This window comes from Lactuca saligna, chromosome 1 (assembly GCF_052625555.1).
Source record: "Lactuca saligna cultivar CGN05327 chromosome 1, ASM5262555v1, whole genome shotgun sequence".
In the NCBI taxonomy this organism is placed as follows: Eukaryota; Viridiplantae; Streptophyta; class Magnoliopsida; order Asterales; family Asteraceae; genus Lactuca; species Lactuca saligna.
The window spans coordinates 116,593,747-116,612,044 of record NC_136417.1 but is presented as its reverse complement, the minus strand read 5'-3'; the positions used below and the strand labels follow the sequence as shown (position 1 = coordinate 116,612,044).

Sequence of the window (18,298 nt, the reverse complement as noted above, 5' to 3'; positions counted from 1 at the left end):
GAGATTTTGACATTTCAAGCAAATGTTAAATGTTTGGAGGTTAAATGGGTAAAAAGGAGAAAAAAAAAAGACAAAAAAAACCCTCCAACATCAATTTTCAAAACCCCTCCCCCTTCCCCTCATCATATTTTCTCTCTTTACCACATGTCAAACCCTCATTTAGTGGGTTTTTTCTACCTATCTCGTTTTTTTTGCCATAACTTTTTTTTTTGAAATATTGAAGAAACCAAAGTTTTTAAAATTTAATTCTCTACAAAATTTGCACATTCATGAAAATTTGAATTTTTTTAATAAAAAACCCAAAAAAAAATCTCTAAAAATCATAAAAATTTAAAAGATGCTTCTATTTAATATACTAGTGATTTTGTAAAAAGAATTTCCAAAAATAAGTTTTTGAAGTATTTATTTTTAATTTTAAGAAACATTAATTTTTTTAAAAAAATGTTAAACATAGTATGATGTAAAATGTGTTGATACAAAATATCATGATTAAAAAAAACTTTTGATTTAACTATTTATGATCTTTAGTTTGTTATGATCTATAAATATTTAGACTAAACTATTTTATAATCCTTAATTATATGTTTTATTATAAAAAATTAAATGATTCAAAATATATAATGGTCCTTAATTTTCTTTTAGAAAAAAAAAACTATATTTAATTGAATATATCATTGATCCAAAATCATATGATTAAAAAATGATTTGATTCAAAATATTATGGTTCAAAATACTATGTTTGAAAATTTTAGGATCTAAAAATGATATGTTTGAAAAAACTATCAACAAAAAAAATTATGATGATTAATATTCTTCTTATTTAAAATTTTATAATTGTTAAACATTAAAAAACTCAAATCGGACATTTAGTTTAAAAAAATTTAAAAATTAAAAAAATAATAAATAAATAAATAAATACTAGTATCTTCAAAGATGAAGTAAAGATATTAAAAAACGGAAAAAAAAAAGATTTTTTTTTTTAAATAACAACGTAAAAAATAAAAAGAAAGCGAAAAAAAATAAAAACGAAAGAAAAATAAAAAAAATAAAAAACATTAAAACCGAGCATATATCTATTTAAATATATTTTTTTAATGAAAACAAAATAAAATAAAATAAATCAAAATAAACGAAAATAATAAATAGTAAAACTCACTTAAATTATGTTTAATTAACGTTGGTGACACGTGATTAAACCTTAAAGTCTGTATTATTTACCAAGGACATGGGTCGAATGCGAACATACCGTTTTTTAAATAATCACCTGAACGAGACTATATATAAATATTCATTGAGCATAATCGAAATATATTTCATTTAGTCTCTTTTATTTATTATATGGCTTCCAAAAGTAATTTTGAGCATATACAAACTCCATGGAAAAACAAAATCTAAAAGGAACACACCCTTATTCATAGACATGTTTTTACCACTCATTTATTTACTAGGATTAAAACATGTTATAACCACTCTGTCCATACACTTACTCGTCCCCATTGATGAAAGAAAACATACTCTTGAACAAAGTCGTTGCGTTTTCACGAAAAGGTGTAAACAAATGGAAAGCATGTCCCTCTCCTTTGGCTTTAATTATATCTACTCGCCCATTCCATCCACTTTTCCCCAGAACTTCATAATAGTAGCGTCCTCTATCCCTCAACAAATCTTTCTCAGCCACAGAAACAAGTACCTTTTTACACCCTAACATCCATAGAGTCGGGTCTTTTGACGGGTTTATTAACGGGTCATCCAAACTGCTAAATGATGGGTTCATTACCCGCCATAGTTTTTCTATGATATTTCTTTCCTTAACATCAGCCTTCACCTCACCACCAATTAGTGTTTCTCCCCAGAAGTACGGATCAATCAAGATAATCCCAGAAAGCTTCACTCGATCACCAAAAGCATCCAAATCTTTTCCTAACCCAATCCTCATCCCCATTTGGTGAGCTATGTTTGCACCAGCACTTTCCCCACCAAAGAACAGACGTTCAAAATCAGCATAGTCATTAAGCCATGGCTCCGTGCCATTTGTTGTTGCATGAAAAGCAGCCCATTTGATGGCTTCCCAAGAATCATCGTATTGAGCTGGATAGAGATGTTCAGGGGCGCTTCTGTAATCAACAGAAACGATAATGGTTTGTGCTTCCAAAGTAAGTCTGTTAAGGAAGGGTTGGAACATGGCGCTGAAGGCTGTTCCAACAACGAAACCACCACCGTGGAAGTAAATAAGGACAGGGAGTTTATGTTCTTGGGAGGTAATAGCTCCTGGCAAGTAGATCCTGGCGGAGAGGCCTGTTTCCGGTGAGATTTGGACATCTTTTGAGCGAACTCCGGTGGTGTGATCGGTTGAGGGAGGGGTGGTCTCTTCTCCGACTAGTCGTTCAATACGACCAGTTTTATGGATAAGTATAAACGGAGAAAGGTCATGGTGTATCTCTTCAGGGTGAGATAAAGGCAAAGGAGCGAAGGAGAAGGCCATACGTTGTTTAAAACCGGAGAAAATCCGGTTTACCGAAAATGAAGAGTTGTTTTAAATAGGAGTGGATGCTTTAGTATTTATTTGTAATGGTTCCCAATAGTGTTAATGTAAATGTTCACTAGGTAATTAACTTTAGTTATGTTAGATGTTATTGTATTGTTGGCCCTTTTAGATTAATTAATGGCCCTTATCTTTTATTTGTAACATATATATTGTGATAAATGAGAAGGGAAGATGTCAAGCGATTATACATATGTGGTGAATAAGACAAATAAGAAGAAAATAGAGCGAGTGACCAACAAATTTTTAATGAGAAATTAGAATACGAATTTACAATTGTGTAACCGAAATATGTGTAAAATTAAAAGGAAAATAGGAGTTTTTTGCAATTCATGTAAATGAATTGACTTCGATGAGCAAAAAATAATCTCTGAAAACTTTATAACGAATACTGAGTACTGGTAAAATTTGAACAAGCAAAATGATACACATGAAATTGTGATAACTATTCAATAATAAAAAGGAGCATTTTTTGTAATATAAACACACGATGATTGAAAAAAAAACATTAATCACATTTTCCGAATTTTAATTGATTATTTCAGATTATGTAAGTTAAGTGTCACACATACCATATCTTTGATTGTATTTTAGGCATATTTGTTTTATAAGGGCATCTACCATTAAATTTAGGGTGTTGCTAAATTGACATCCTTCGCTACCCTATAAACATTTTTAATAGAAGTTAGCCTATAATTAAATATTTATAACCTGTGTTTTTGGAAAACAATGTAAATTCATCCTATCAAAATACCTTAATTAGGCCATGGGGTATGAGGTAAGTTTTGACGCGTAATGGATGACGTGTAAGTGGGTATTCACGCGTGAACACCGTCACCCCTACCGGTGAATATGACGCGGATTGGAACGGTTCACTGGTCGTCACACACAATTTGATTTGATTGGTTGATTTTTTTGACCTTTAACATTAATTCAAAAAAAAAAAATTCAAAACTAAAACCTCACCTATATATACAAACATAATACATATCATATATTTTATAACAACTACTCAAAAATCACACAACAACAAGAATATGAATAATTTTTTAGATGTCATTTCTTCGTCTTAATCATCTGATGAAGATTCCAATGATGATGAGTTGGTTATGCACACATTGTTGTCTGCGGCACACGACATTGAACGTCAAAGAGGCGAAACTTCAAATGTCGAGAATAAACGAAGAAAGTCCATCAATCGGGATTGAGAGGTGGCGAATGAACTTTTGGTACGTTATTACTTTAACATTGATAGTTTATATGACCTATCGAAGTTTGAGGATCGCTTTCGTATTAGTAGAAATTTATTTCTACGTATAGCTACAGATTTTGAAAACAATTATGAGTTCTTCCAATTCAGATGGGATGCTAGGGGTAAACGTGGGTTTACTACGTTTCAAAAATGCACAGCAGCTCTTAGACAATTAGCGTATGGTATAGCCGCAGGCGCTTCAGATGAATATTTGAAGATGTCTGCGAGGACCGGTCGAGAATGCACATATCTTTTTTGTGAGTATGTAATAGAGCTTTATGGCGACATATACTTGTGAAATCCGACCAGAAATGATGTCAAATAGTTGTATGCCACACATCAGGCTAAACATGGATTTCCAGGAATACTAGGTAGCATTGATTGTACACATTGGGTGTGGGAAAATTGTCCCAATGCATGGCGAGGGCAATTCACACGAGGTGATCATGGTGTGCCTACTGTTATACTAGAAGTTGTTGTTTCACAAGACCTCTGGTTTTGACATGCATTTTTTGGTATGACAGTGTCAAAAAATGACCTGAATATGCTTGGAGCATCTCCATTATTTAACGATCTTTTGCAGGGTAAAGCACCAAATATGCCATACGTTATTAATGGACGTGAATACAATCATGGATATATGCTACATTTGTCAAGTCATACACATATCCAATTGACGAAAAAAGGAAATTGTTCAAATTAGCACAAGAATCTGCAAGGAAGGATGTGGAGCGAGCGTTTGGGGTCCTCAAACAGAAGTAGCACATAATCAAATATCTAGCACGAGCATGGGAAAGGGAAATATTGATGAAGGTCATGAAAGTGTGTGTTATTTTACATAACATGATCTTAGAAGAAGAGGGTAGGGCTGTTTGTACGTATACTCCGAATGATATGCTAAATCCACCTGCAGTAATACAAGTCGGCAGCCCAGCATACTTTACAAGGCTTTTGGAAATACAGAATAGTGAAACACATCACAATTTACGTCAAGATTTGACAGAACACATATGGCAACGATAATTTGAAGACGAAAACGAAGTGGATGAGGACGAAGACGATGAGGACAACGATGCAAACGAGTAGTTTTTTTTTCAATGTTTTTTATTAATTTTTATGTTATTAGTAAAATGTACGTTAAATTTTAAAAATATCACTTTTATGTTTATCAATGTTTATTTTATTAGTAAGCATGGATGTTGAATTTAAAAATATTATTTTTATTTTTATTAATGTGTTTTTTATTAATGTTTTATTGTGTTTTTTATTTAACATAATGTAAAAAAAAACATTGTGGAGTGATAACCATTTCCAATGATTAGTAAACATGTAGTGAATTTGTAAGTGGGATGATGTGGTGCATATGTGACATCACTTTTCTAGTGAATACCTTGTGACCATACCCCATGGCCTTAGGATCTTGGTGTTAATAATAGGGATTTGATGGCACTAATAGGAACAAAATAGATTGTCAGGATATGGACTTTTCTTGGTTATATTTATATGTTTTTTTTTCAAATTTTACCGGGTTCAAATCACAAAGCTCTATGTTAATTTGAGTCTCATTGATAATCGAGAGTTAATAGTTTATGTAACTGTGATAGGTTAACAACCGGATATTGTTTTGCACATAATCGAAAGGGCAGTGATTCATCCACAGAAAATACTGTGTTTTTACAATAATACCCTCAACTTTAATTCCTAGATATTAAAGGGAGAAAATCCTAGTCTCTGGTTTGGAACGTGCAAACGACGAATGATCAAACAACCTTACTAAATGTTGATTTACCAGAAAATTAATTTTCCTCTTCTTAAGAAACTTATAAATGTTAATGATGATTGAAACCACGAACACAACAACTCCCACTGATGCATATACATCAAAAGTTCAAAACTCATGTCATAAACACGATTACGCATAAAATTTTCAAGATCTAAGCTTTTACAACAGAGACAAATAAGTTGCTAATAATCATCCTTATCACATATTATGCATATACAAACAATAAGTTCATCTTTCTTATCACCTACAACCTTGTCCACTATTTCTATGATGTTGGCATAGTCCCCACTGAGTACTAGTGAGCAATGCTCTGTAACACCAACAAACACATTGTCACACCCCAAAACCGAGAACGGCGGAATACGTTCTAGGGTGGAGGACATCATGTGCAATATCATAACAACGCATAATAGTAAAGACAAGCAACAACATCCATTTAATTAGTATAGTGATTGTAGTACAAACGTGTTCTGTACAATAGACACCAAAAGTATAATCAAAATAAAAGATGAGTCTTATATGTGCTCCATCTTCCCAAAAGTGGCATTCGTACCTGTTTATTGTTGACCTGAGAATACAAGTTATTTTGAAAACGAGTATCAACATAAAGCTGGTGAGTTCATAAGTATTTAGTGGCATTGCTTGTATAAAAATGTTTACAATCATGTAGTGAAATAGTTGTTATTAAAATTTGAAAGTAGTTTGATTCCTAGAAAATCCCATATTTTCCAGCAAAAGTAGTATTTTACCAAGACTAGGTTATTGGTAAGTTTGTTTCTTTGAAAATGTAATAGTCTTCTCGTGAAAATGTCAGTAATGAAAATATAGTTTTAAATTCGTTCATTATAGAGAAGGAATAGAGTTTCACCCCAGCAGCTTCCCTTCCGGTTAAATGTAGTAGTGAATGTAAACTATCACACCCTAAAACCATGAATGGCGGAAACATTCTGGGGCAGAGGACATCATGTATAGTATCACAACAATGAATAGTAGTAAACAAGCAACAACATCATCCATTGCATTAATAATATAATTTCATACATGTGTGTTCTGTCAAAGTTATAGACACCAAAAATATACATATCAAAATAAAAGATGAGTCTTGAACGAACTCCATCTTCTCAAAATCCTGGCACCTGTACCTATCTAGTGGTGACCAGAAAATACAAGTTATTTTGAAAGCGAGTATCAGCTTAATGTTGGTGAGATCATACGTATATTAATGCCTGATTTTGTATGAAAACGTTTGAAAGATGTTTGGTATAATGTTTGAACTCTCATAGAAAACCCTATGTTTCCTACTGACTGTAGCCTTCTACCAAGGCATCCGGTGTATGTGTGTATGTCTCTTGTTAGAGTGTGTGTTTTCCTAATTCTGACTATCATTAACCAAAATATAGTTTCTACATTACCGTGCATCGTGTGAATATTCACGAAGTGAATGTAATGGGAAAACATTATCGTACCGTAGTATATGTAATAAGTGACTACCATGGTACTAACTACCTTAAAACAAAAGGTGTTCCAATTAACAATTGATCGACCTGTATCCTGCTACCGACTCTAGTAAAACGATCATTTAAGACGCCTTAAGAAATGATATTTGGCACCCATAGAATTTCAAGTCCCACTGTAGCGAGAAACAAGGTATAGGATAGTCAATTCAGTATAGATCTATACGGAAACTCATATGCTCTCCAATTAAGGAGATTCGGGATACAAAATCGGTCGTGGCAGGAAATGCCATGACCCGCTCAATGGTTCACATAATTGCATGAATGTATATGTAATGCATGTGCTAATTGAAAGTGTAATCTTTCTCTGTCTAGCCTGTATGTACTGAAATGTTCTGCGTGTGCTAGCTGTAATGTATGTTCTCTCTATCTAGCATGTATAGTAATGTACTGTGTGTACTAGTTGTAATGTATGTTATGTTTTTATCTAACATGTATAGTAGTGTACTGTGAGTACTACTCGAAACGACTCATGAATGAACTGAATCCTAGTATCTTTCATTGTTCTAGTAATAGTATTAATTTCCTCCTGTGCTACCCCTATGGTAACTTACTAGTGATGTAACTGGTACGTATGAACATGGAAGTATACCCTTGCTACCCAAGAGTACTGAATGAACTGGAAGGACCTTTATGACTATATATGTACACATGATATATAACTAATATTTAAATGACCTTTGGACAGATACCCGATATCCCACCAGACCACATCTCAAGCACGAAAAGGAAATAGGGCGGGTGTAACGCACGCAGATCCGGGCTAGTCAATTTAGAGGCAATAGGGGTCGAAAATGACTTTTCGACAAAAGATTATTTAGAATAAATAATCATAACCAAGTTGTAGAATATGTCACAAGATTTCCGTACATATAAAGAACGCCGAAATCCGAGTTATAACGAAAAAGTTATGGCCCGTCGAAGTTTTACGGCAAAACCGATACGGCACCGGGAAGCGTAAATAGTGAATTTACGATGGAGGACTTTTTAGACTTAGTGATCTAAATGAAATTCATAGAATATGTTAAACTAAGAGCGTCGATAAAAAGAACGCCCAAATCTGACTTTGTATGAGGAATTTATGATTTTTCTAAGATTCGGCTTAGCAGTGTACAACCCGAAACTCGAATTTTAGTTCGAGCGGTTTTTGGCTTACGCGACCTAAATGAGAGTTGAAGATCTCATTAATAGGAATTCAACAGTAAAAAGACAGACGAAAACGGAGTCCGTATGAAGAGTTATGAGTTCTTCGCGGTCATTTAACAGTTTAAACGCCTCCTACTGTTAAATTTGAGATCGGTCGCGGTCATTTAACAGTCTAAACGCCTCCTACTGTCTAAACGAAAGTTGTAGATCTTGATTTTACCTACGCGTGGATATAAAGAACGTCGAAAACGGAGCTCGTATGCGAAAGTTACGATTTTTCTAAGTTTGAAGGCTGATATGCGATAGGGGGTGACGTGGCACCACGAGAATTGGACACGTGACACCACCAGAAGGCCACCACATGGACCAACTCGACGAGTCATGACTCAGAATCGACGAGTCCATCAGATTCCTCCCCTATAAATAGAGGTTTCGGGTTCCATTCATTCTCACACCTTCCAAACCTTCTTTCTCTCTCTAAACTCTCTCTCTAAGCCTCCCTAACCCCCTAAAGCCTAGGGTAACTCCCTAGCACGAGGCGGAAGCCCCGGAGCGCTTGACGGCTCCAAGAAAAGAGCCTTTCGGCTCGGGAAACGCTGCTCCAGCGAAGCCCGGTTTTGCAAAAAACCCGTTGTAAGTGAGCTACGCCTACGCTAGTTTTAATATAGCTTCTAATTAATTATAGTAACATTATTAGGTCCTGAAAATAATTATTTGGGCTATTATTATGAGTTATATTGAGTGTTATTTAACGCTTATATAATAATAATAATTGTCAGACTATTAATTTGTCGCGGTTATCGTTAAAATAATCCCTAGTGGTATCGGTACTAGGTTTTATCGAAGGAATATCGTTTTGAGAGTATCGAAGCGCTGTCCGAGTGCTGAGTCACCACGTTTCAAGTGAGTGCATAGTTACTTTCAGCTTACACATAGATATGAAGTATTTTATATAAATTACGTGATGTGTGTGTATATTATCTGTATACTTGCTATCTATACTGGATGAACGTTTTATACATGTTTTCAATGATTTAAATTGTATATGTATTTTATATCTACAAAATGTGTTGGGTAAAACATGGGTAGATGTATTAGTTGCTGTGTGATAAAATGAAATAATGAGATGCCTCGTTATAGATATTCTTGATGATCTAGTCATCTAGCGGAGTATAGATGACGACCACGGACTATTCTAGACAGTCCAGTGGAACACTAGCAGGCTCGCAACCTGTAGGTGTTTATTCGAACTGTGTGTTTAACCGAACTGTGTGTTTGTTCGAACTGTGTGTTTATTCGAACTGTGTGAACTGTGTGCTCACCAGATATACTCCATCCCAATGATAGTCCTTTGACTAGGTCCCTGGTGTTAGATGTTTTAGGGACGTAATGTGAGGATAACGAGAATGGGTAATTGGGTTGATTGTTTGATTGTTTGAAAATAATAATTATATTATTGTGGGTTGAAAACGCTATGTACTCACCAGGTTTCTCAACCTGACCCACTCAGTTTATTTATATCACAGGTGTTGATACGAAGTTACCTTACACTGAGAGATTTAAAGAGATGTAGATCACTAGTGTAAATAAATGTAAGTTCTGTTTATGCTTATGTTTCTGTATTAACGATGACATCCCAAACGTTTTAAAATGAAATAAATACGTTTCCTCGAAAATGTTTTAATAACGTACTTACCATGTTTTTTTTATGGGAACAAATTCCGCAACCTTTTTATAAAATGAAGTACTCTGATTTTTATAAAGCATAAACAAAATCGGTCTTTTTCTGGCCGTGAAAATGGGGATGTCACAGTTGGTATCAGAGCATTAGTTTAAGCAAACTAGGAATATGGATTTATTTCTAGACTTAAACTTAGAATGCTAAGTAATGATTGTGAGGAGTGTGTCAAATAGATTTAGGTAATGCACCTGAATAGACACAAGCACTAGCTTATTTAGGCAAAATTCCTAACATGCTTTTATGTGCTAAATGATTTATGATATGCATTATATGATCGGATCTATGGTCTGTTGCCAACCGGATCTGGAAATTTTATGTGCTCAGGTTTCTAAACGTTTAATTACGATATTAGAACTGGCATGTAACTTTTTGGAGTAATAAGGAGGAATACGTGTCTAATTCTTCCTCTATCTATATTCTCGTCTCGATACACCAAACGCTTTCTTTGGAGAATAGAATGTCATGATAAGGACTCATAGAGAATTGAGTAAGTGGAGGAAATGAAAAGGCTTACGATAGTGAATGACACCTATCGGAAGATATCATAAGAGTGGTATTTTGCCTTTAGAATATGTCATGCTGTACGTTTAGAGGAGTACAGTACGTCCGAAGTACGCCTTTGATTGGCAGGATGATGGAATGATTGGCGTAATTCATGAAGTTGATCCATCGTATGGTATTTCCACCGAGCTGAAGCAGAATTGATGATTGAAGATACGCTTAGAAGAAGTCCTAGTAGAGTCTAGGGAAAATTTTGTGATTGTTTGGACACATTTTTATGTGTTAAAAATTGTTTTGTGATAATAACTTGGGAAACTGCGAGACAATACTTAGGACGAGTATGAGTAGGTGTGAAAGGTAGTAGATGCATATACTACCGGAAGCACAGGACTCATGCTTGGATCAGGGAAAGTCACAAGGTTACCAAGAAACTAGTAATTGATTTCGATTTATTCAAGTGTGTTGTTACCATTGTTTCGGTAATGACTAAGATGATTTTTGATATTCCGACCCTAGTGGTCATATCGAATTGAGTCCGACTACGATAAGTATGTTACGTGGTTCAGAGAACCAAGTTCGATGTAGCACCGACTTAAGCCGGAAGAATTAATCAAAGCGATCAGTAAAAATATCACGATGGTTGCTAGAGATGCTAGCTTTTTAGATGTGACTAGAACATGAAGGAAGGTATAGACTGTTCTGGAATTTGACTCTTAGAGACCTGAGTCTGAGCTTTGCAACATATGATGAGAGGTCATTAGAATATGAAACATCGGTCCATTGTATTAATAAAAGAACTTATCTTAAGTTCGTATCCAGTGAGGATCGAGATTGTGACTTGAAGGTCATAATTCGGAGTCTAACGTGAGATAGAGAGCGTATGCAAGATCGAGCACCGCCTGTAGTCAAGAAGTCTAAGAGTTAGATACTCGTTCGAAGAAACATCGAAGTTATGACTTAGGATGAATAGATAACAAATGGAGTCATCATATGAGCCATGTTTCGTTGATGATTCCGGGACGTAATCATCCTAAGGGGGAGATAATTGTAACGCCCGCATATCCGGGCTAGTCAATTTGGAGGCAATAGGGGTCGAAAATGACTTTTCGACAAAAGATTATTTAGAATAAATAATCTTAACCAAGTTGTAGAATATGTCACAAGGTTTCCGTACATATAAAGAACGCCGAAATCCGAGTTATAACGAAGAAGTTATGGCCCGTCGAAGTTTTACGGCAAAACCGATACGGCACCGGGAAGCGTAAATAGTGAATTTACGATGGAGGACTTTTTAGCCTTAGTGATCTAAATGAAATTCGTAGAATATGTTAAACTAAGAGCGTCGATAAAAAGAACGCCCAAATCTGACTTCGTATGAGGAAGTTATGATTTTTCTAAGATTCGGCTTAGCAGTGTACAGCCCGAAACTCGAATTTTAGTTCGAGCGGTTTTTGGCTTACGCGACCTAAATGAGAGTTGAAGATCTCATTAATAGGAACTCAACGGTAAAAAAGGCAGACGAAAACGGAGTCCGTATGAAGGAGTCATGAATTCTTCGCGGTCATTTAACAGTCTAAACGCCTCCTACTGTTAAATTTGAGATCGGTCGAGAATTAGCCGGAGAAGTCTAAATGAAAGTTATAGATCTTGATTTTAGCTACGCGTGGATATAAAGAACATCGAAAACGGAGCTCGTATGCGAAAGTTATGATTTTTCTAAGTTTGAAGGCTGATACGCGATAGGGGGTGACGTGGCACCACCAGAATTGGACACGTGGCACCACCAGAAGGCCACCACATGGACCAACTCGATGAGTCATGACTCAGACTCGACGAGTCCATCAGATTCCTCCCCTATAAATAGAGGTGCTGGGTTCCATTCATTCTCACACCTTGCAAACCTTCTTTCTCTCTCTAAACTCTCTCTCTAAGCCTCCCTAACCCCCTAAAGCCTAGGGTAACTCCCTAGCACGAGGCGGAAGCCCCGGAGTGCTCGACGGCTCCGAGAAAAGAGCCTTTCGGCTCGGGAAACGCTGCTCCAGCGAAGCCCGGTTTTGCGAAAAACCCGTTGTAAGTGAGTTACGCCTACGCTAGTTTTAATATAGCTTCTAATTAATTATAGTAACAATTTTAGGACCTGAAAATAATTATTTGGGCTATTATTATGAGTTATATTGAGTGTTATTTAACGCTTATATAATAATAATAATAGTCAGACTATTAATTTGTCGCGGTTATCGTTAAACTAAACCCTAGTGGTATCGGTACTAGGTTTTATCGAAGGAATATCGTTTTGATAGTATCAAAGCGCTGTCCGAGTGCTGAGTCACCACCTTTCAAGTGAGTGCATAGTTACTTTCAGCTTACACATAGATATGAAGTATTTTATATAAATTACGTGCTGTGTGTGTATATTATCTGTATATTTGCTATCTATACTGGATGAATGTTTTATACATGTTTTCAATGATTTAAACTGTATATGTATTTTATATCTTCAAAATGTGTTGGGTAAAACATGGGTAGATGTATTAGTTGCTGTGTGATAAAATGAAATAATGAGATGCCTCATTATAGATGTTCTTGGTGATCTAGTCATCTAGCGGAGTATAGATGACGACCACAGACTATTCTAGACAGTCCAGTGGAACACTAGCAGGCTCAGAACCTGTAGGTGTTTATTCGAACTGTGTGTTTAACCGAACTGTGTGTTTGTTCGAACTGTGTGTTTATTCGAAATGTGTGAACTGTGTGCTCACCAGATATACTCCATCCCAATGATAGTCCTTTGACTAGGTCCCTGGTGTTAGATGTTTTAGGGACGTAATGTGAGGATAACGGGAATGGGTAATTGGGTTGATTGTTTGATTGTTTGAAAATAATAATTATATTATTGTGGGTTGAAAACCCTATGTACTCACCAGGTTTCTCAACCTGACCCATTCAGTTTATTTATATCACAGGTGTTGATACGAAGTTACCTTACACTGAGAGATTTAAAGAGATGTAGATCACTAGTGTAAATAAATGTAAGTTCTGTTTATGCTTATGTTTCTGTATTAACGATGACATCCAAAACATTTTAAAATGAAATAAATACGTTTCCTCGAAAATGTTTTAATAACGTACTTACCATGTGTTTTTTTCTGGGAACAAATTCCACAACCTTTTTATAAAATGAAGTACTCTGATTTTTATAAAGCATAAACAAAATCGGTCTTTTCTGGCCGTGAAAATGTGGATGTCACAGCGGGCACGCCTTCCTAAGCCTTTTAAACATTGCTTATATAACTATACATACACAGAGATGCAATTGATAATAAGTATAAAAGAGTTTAAGTACAAGTATCTAATCAGTAAAAGAGTTTGTAAAACAGTTTGAAACAATACAGTTTGATAAAAAGTTTGAACAGTAAGAAATCACTGGTTTTGTAGTTATTAATCACATGTGATTGATGTAATAACTATAAGTATTTAACTTGTATTCCCACCCCATTAAGAATTTAAAAACATTTAAATCATTGGTTAAGGGGTATGAACTCACCTGTATGGAGTGGTACGAATGAATTGAAGATATAGGATTGCTAGGTGACAAGTGAAGTCTTGAACACACTTTATAATCCTAGTTAACATATAATACCACATATATGTATCCAATTAGTCTTAAACTACTAATTGATAATGCTAAGACATCCTAGAACATAATAAACACTTTATATAAGTGTTATAAGCCCTAAGTATTTCATTTAAGTTGTTGTGGGACAAGGCTAGTGAGTTTAGGGTTCTAAGGGACCACATACATGAGTTTACTCTCCAATAAACCCCACACAAGGAGTTTACGGTAGTAAACCCTTGAGTTTACAGCCGTGAACTCCTAAGTTTAATGTCATTTGGTGTTTTGAAGTTCTAAATGATCCCTAGAAGCATTCCCACTTGGTGGATTAATTCATTGAAGGGTTTAGGGCACTTATACACTCCTTTGAGGAGTTTACGGCCCCAAGGCCAATTCCTTTTGAGTTTACTGCCGTAAACTCATATGAAGAGGGGTGTTTTTATGCTTTCAAGTCCCATGCTCATGTAGGATAGGTTCTAGATATTTATCTAAGGTTAATGAAGGCCTTAGGCACACTTTGGTACCCTTCCTTGATGTTCACGGCCCAAAGACCGTTTCCCTTAGAGATTACGGCCGTAATGTCTCATGGGGATGGGTATTTGATGATTTAAAGTCCCTAAATTAACTAGAAGTAAATCAAGGCTATTGTCCAAGGATTTAGGAATGATTAAGGCACTCTTTGGCCTTTGAGTTTGGAGCTCATGGTCCAAGAATTTCTTGGGCCGTGAAGACCTAAATCTTGGTGATCTTGGATGATTTCTAGTCTTAAAAACACTAGCGTACAAGCCTAAGGTAGTTACATATCACAGGAAAAGGGCTAGGCATCATATTAAGAGTTTACTCCCCAAGGTGTTCTTGGGTGGTAAACTCTCGAATCTAGTCGTTTTGCTATGAAATAGATGTTATAAAGCACATTATGAACCATATAGTACAAATAGAGAGAGGTACTCACAAGTTGGGATGAAAACCCGAAGATCCGTTAGAGAGAAAATAGCTTTTCTCTAGTTGGAAATGTAAATAATGAATGAATATGGGTCAAAATTCTATATATAATCCTGAGATTCTTGGATGAAATATTTTATTCACGAAATGAACTCTAATATAATAGAGTTTTGGAATAACAGAGTTGAACAAAACCCTAGTGTATCCACTCTCCTGATATCTCCTCAAGTGTAAACCCTGAAACACTCAAACATATACGGAAGAGTCTGAAAATTTACTGCAACTGTTTTAACTTCTATTGACTTGATAATGTTCGTACATAATGGAAATTTCGGGTTGTCACATCATCCCCCCGTTAGAAGGAATTTCATCCCGAAATTAGAATTTAATCAAATAAGAAGTTACAAGATAACTAAGCGAAAAGATGAGGATATTTTAGTTTCATCTGATCCTCTCGTTCCCAAGTGAATTCAGGTCCTCGTTTGGTGTTCCAGCGAACCTTCACTATCAGGATACGGCTCTGCTTTGTTTGCTTGACCTCACGATCCATGATTTCTACTAGTTCCTCCACGAAGTTGAGGCTCTCGTTGATCTCGATCTCGCCGACTGGAATAACAAGAGTCTCGTCGGACAGATAGTTTTTGAAGTTCGAGACATGGAAGGTAGGATGTACGTTACTGAGTTTGTGTGGCAAGTTAAGTTTGTAAGCTACAGGGCCGATTCTTGCGAGAATCTGAAAAGGCTCAATGTACCTTGGATTTAGCTTTCTACGCTTTCCGAAGCGTATCAAGCCCTTCCAGGTTGAGGCCTTCAATAGAACACGGTCGCCCACCTGGAATTCTAACGGTTTCCTACGTTTATCAGCATAGCTTTTCTGTCGGTCTCCGGAGGCTTTCAATCGTTCAAGGATCTAAACGATCTTCTCCGTCATTTCCCGTATGATTTCCGGACCTTTGAGAGTGCTTTCAGGAACAAATCCTTTAGCTAACTGGGTATCACCCACCTCAGCCCAGCACAGAGGGGATCTGCACTTGCCGCCATAGTGGGCCTCGAATGGAGTAGCCTTGATGCTCGTGTGATAACTGTTGTTATAGGAAAATTCGACAAGGGGTAAATGAGTATCCCATGCTTTCCCGAAGTCGATCACATAGGCTCGCAACATATCTTCTAAGGTCTGGATAGTTCTCTCACTTTTCCCGTCGGTCTGTAGATGGTAGGCTGTACTCATGTCCAACCTAGTTCCTAAGGAACTTTGTAATGACTACCAGAACCTCAAAGTGAATCTACTATCTCTGTCTGAGATAATGGATAAGGGAACACCGTGCAGTCTTACAATCTCCTTAATGTAAGTCCTTGTAAGCTTCTCCATCTTGTCTGTTTCTTTGATCGGCAGGAAGTGTGCAGACTTGGTCAGTATATCGACGATGACCCATATGGAATCAAGTCCACCCGTCGTCTTGGGTAACTTGGTTATGAAATCAATAGTTATACGCTCCCACTTCCATTCTGGTATCTCCGGCTATTGTAAAAGACCGAATGGTTTCTGGTATTCGACCTTGACCTTTACGCAAGTAAGGCATTTACTCACGAAGGTAGCAATCTCTGCTTTCATGTTAGGCCACCAATATAACTTTTTGAGGTCCAGATACATCTTATCTGATCCCGGGTGCACGGAATAACAAGTGTTGTGCGCCTCGTTCATGACCAAGTCTCTGAAACCACCTAGGTTCGGGTTCCAAATCCGGTCCATGAAATAATAAGCTATGCCACCCTTAACCTCCAAGTTCTTATCCATCCCTCTTAGGGATTCACCCGCCGCATTTTCAGGCTTCAAATCGTCAAGCTGAGCTGCCTTAATTTGGGTGGACAAGTGTGAATGGATAGTAATAGTCAATGATTTGACTCTACGACCAGAATATTCCTTCCGACTGAGGGCGTCAGCTACCACGTCGGCTTTACCCGGATGATAACGAATTTCACATTCGTAATCACTGAGTAGCTCGACCCACCGTCGTTGTCTCATGTTGATCTCCTTCTGGTCGAAGATGTGTTGTAAGCTCTTGTGGTCTGTAAAGATAGTACTCTTCGTTCCGTACAAGTAATGTCTCAAGATCTTTAGAGCAAACACAACTGCCCCTAGTTCAAGATCATGGGTTGTGTAGTTGACCTCATGTGTCTTTAGTTGTCTCAAGGCATAGGCAATGACCTTGCCCCACTGCATCAGAACACATCCGAGCACTTGTTTCGATGAATCGCAATAGACTACGAAGTCTTCTATTCCTTCGGGAAGGGATAGTATTGGTGCAGTGCACAAGGCTCGTTTGAGCGTTTGGAACGCTCTTTCCTGCTTCTCTTCCCAGTCAAAGGCCACGCCCTTCTGGGACAGTGTTGTAAGAGGTTTTGCTATACGGGAGAAGTTCTGAATGAACCTGCGGTAGTAGCCAGCGAGGCCTAGAAATTGACGAATTTCCACAGGCGTCTTCGGTGCTAACTAGTTCTCAATGGCTTTGAGTTTTGAAGGGTCCACGTGTATTCCCTCTTTGCTAACCACGTGCCCTAAGAATTTGACTCGTCGAATCCAAAATTCGCATTTCGAGAACTTCGCGTAGAGCTTCTCCGAACTTAATGTTTCGAGGACTTGTCGCAATTGTTGACTATGCTCCTCTTTACTACGAGAGTAGATAAGTATGTCATCAATGAAAAAGACGACGAACTGATCCAAGTAAGGATGAAACACTCGATTCATTAAGTCCATGAATACTGCGAGCACGTTTGTTAATCCGAACGACATCACTACGAATTCGTAGTGCCCATAATGAGTTCGGAAGGCTGTCTTCGGAACATCCTCCCCTAGTACTCGTAATTGGTGATATCCGGATCTTCATTCAATTTTTGAAAAGAAGCTCGCCCCTTGCAGTTGGTCAAACAAATCGTCGATCTGAGGTAAAGGGTAACGATTTTTGACCGTCATCTTGTTGAACTCTGTCTATTCGATGCACATGCGAAACAATCCATCTTTCTTCTTGACGAATAAGACTGGAGCTCCCTAGGATGAGAAGCTTGGTCTTATAAAGCCCTTGCTGAGCAGTTTGTTAATTTGACCGGATAGTTCTTGCATCTCTACAAGTGCTAGACGATAGGGTGATTTTGCTACCGGGGTAGCCCCTGGAACTAAGTCGATTTGGAACTCGACATGACGTTACGAAGGTAATCCTGGCAGTTCTTCTGGAAAGATGTCGGGAAAGTTGCGTACTACTGGAATGT

At 36.9% G+C, this 18,298-nt stretch overlaps 1 pseudogene; it reads right to left on the bottom strand.

The window, feature by feature from the left end:
- Window positions 1-1,483: 1,483 nt before the first annotated feature.
- LOC145010793 (putative carboxylesterase 13 pseudogene) lies at window positions 1,484-2,482 on the bottom strand (annotated as a pseudogene).
- Window positions 2,483-18,298: the final 15,816 nt, after the last annotated feature.